Consider the following 2,401-nt stretch of genomic DNA (forward strand, 5'->3'; position numbering starts at 1 on the left):
TTCCTTGAAGTCTTAGCTTTTGAATGATATTGTCGAAAAAAATTCTACGGTGGTATTTTAGGGAGAAAATGACGTTTGAATGCAGAAAAGCGGACGTTTTTAGGTGAAAATCGACATTTTTCAACAAAAATCGACTTGTCACTTTAAAATTAGCTTGACATCGGGTTTAATGTATTTTTTGGTGACACTTCCGAGTCTCCCCAATTAGGAAAAGAACAGTTTTTTAATGAAAGTGAATATATATATATATATATATATATTTCATATGATATTAATTTATTAATTATAAACATTTATTCATTCAACACATGAATTAATATAAATACCAGCAAATTTGTTATATGCACCGAATCAACTTATGTTTCAATTATCTGTAACACATACAAACCATATTTTAGTTGTAAATTAAGGTAGAGCTTAAAATAAAAATAGAAATCACAATTTTCATACTAACGTTATATACAGATCACTTAATTCCTTCCATTGTATACTTTGTCAGGTCGCAGTATATTTTAACTGACCAAATTTCAATATACCTGTCAAACTTTATCGTATTTCCTGTAACACTTGCACGATTCTTCTTGTGGTATTTTAATAATTACTACTAGATATCCTCCACTCAGATAAAATATTAGAATTTCACAGCTGTAGCTCTTATTTTTGGAGAGCACCAAAATACTGTTGCTTCGTCAGCAAATTATTTGCTTCACGAAACAAGCAATTCATCCCTTCGATTCCTCTTATTGGAATGACTGTAGCTGCTTAGATCAATCAAAGGCTGTGGAAACAGAAAACGTACAAGAATTTACAACGATAGTACATATACTTTAAGCGCACACAACTACTTATCAAATAATGGTAAACACTATCTACTTTTAATTGTGGATTTTACTTACTGTTTCATTGATGATTTTATATGCTCTTCTTCTTGTTGTAATAGGTAAAAAATATGTCGCACTGATAAAACTACTATTATGGTTTTAATGCGTGCAGACACGTATTACAAGGCAACATTACTGTCTCTTGTGGATTATTTCTTGCAGCATCTGGTGAAATTTTTTTCTTCTGTCTTAATAACCTGCATCCAGCTATTTCTCACTCTAACATGTACCTGTCAAACGCATTGAGCTCTATCCTAACTGGAGTGTGAACAACTGTAGGAACAAGTAGAGGCGACGGAGGTCCGAGAGAAATGCAAAATGGGTGGTTACGGTATTATCCTATAGCAAATTTATTTGTATAGGGGGAACAAACGTACGCCGTAACATAACTTACCCGAGCATCGCTGAGCATTGTCGAGTGAGTTACTTTCAGATTCTTTTCCGCATAAAATTGGATAAATACAATATAAATTGAATTGTGAGAAATAATAAAATTTAGCTCTATACCAAATTGTATATATATAAGCCTCGAAATCAGAGGGTTATTAAACTTGGCAGAGTGGCGTGGAAAATAAATTGACCCTTGTTGTTGCAGTAAATAATCACTGTAATTCACATATAAACTCTCACTTACAATTAGAATAACTCTTAAAACTACCTTAAAGCTAATACCGCACCTGAATCAACACAATGTCGGTATCTCGATTTAAATATGTTTCCGGCTTTACAGTAGCTGTTTAGTTTGTCGGCACTGTGCCACGTAATGGCTGACCAGCGAATGCCTCGCTGCCGGTATGTTGTTTCTAATGAGCGTTACTCAGTCACCTTTAGTTACGTACATGACGTAGACGTGTAGGTGACCAAGTTTGAAAAGGCGTCAAACTTACATATATTTGTATGATCTAAATTATGGTATGTAAATTATGTATACTATTTCATTAATATGTCATTATTATTAATGTTTCTATCGTTTTACATATAAATAAAAAGGAAATAAAATTCAAATCTGTACATAATTAATCTGTAAATAATTCCTAGTGCCGCGAAATTCAAACAAAGAAGAGTCTGTTCTCCCTCCACACATAAATTTGCTATAGGATAGTACCACCGGAACCACTCATCTTGCATCTCTCTCGGACCGGCTTCTCTCTCACAGTTCACACTCCAGTTAGGATAGAGCTCAATGGTTAGCTCAGACAACGCGGCAGCACTGTCGCACCACCATATTGCTTCTTTTGATCGCGAAATACTACTGAATATTATTAATTATAACACAAAAAAGCAAAAGTAGACTACCTATATGAGCTTGCGCACAAGTTTGAACATTTATCTAGCGGAAACGACTATTGAGAGGTCTCAAATTTGCATTGTCGAGACAAAAATAGGACAATACGCAAGCCCTTGCAGTTTCGTGTACGTATACAGTGATGTAGAGCTGTGTGAGTGCGTACGAGCACATACAAGGCACGGGAGTACCTTTTTTCCTCACACGCATAGCAACCTAACTCACTCTCTACGTA

The 2,401-nt window shown here is 34.8% G+C and overlaps 1 long non-coding RNA gene across 3 annotated transcripts; it reads right to left on the reverse strand.

Annotated features, from left to right (window-relative positions):
• Positions 1-242: 242 nt before the first annotated feature.
• Positions 243-1,656, reverse strand: LOC128882811 (uncharacterized). 3 transcript variants are annotated; one of them, XR_008458570.1, is made up of 5 exons: positions 1,559-1,656; positions 1,276-1,486; positions 897-1,154; positions 455-778; positions 243-371 (listed from the first exon to the last, which is right to left on the reverse strand). It is a non-coding gene; the product is annotated as an uncharacterized LOC128882811 (long non-coding RNA). The 3 variants fall into 3 exon arrangements; XR_008458571.1 differs by having other exon boundaries at positions 897-1,220; XR_008458569.1 differs by having other exon boundaries at positions 897-1,486.
• Positions 1,657-2,401: the final 745 nt, after the last annotated feature.

Source organism: Hylaeus volcanicus, unplaced genomic scaffold (genome assembly GCF_026283585.1).
Source record: "Hylaeus volcanicus isolate JK05 unplaced genomic scaffold, UHH_iyHylVolc1.0_haploid 12192, whole genome shotgun sequence".
Lineage (NCBI taxonomy): Eukaryota > Metazoa > Arthropoda > Insecta > Hymenoptera > Colletidae > Hylaeus > Hylaeus volcanicus.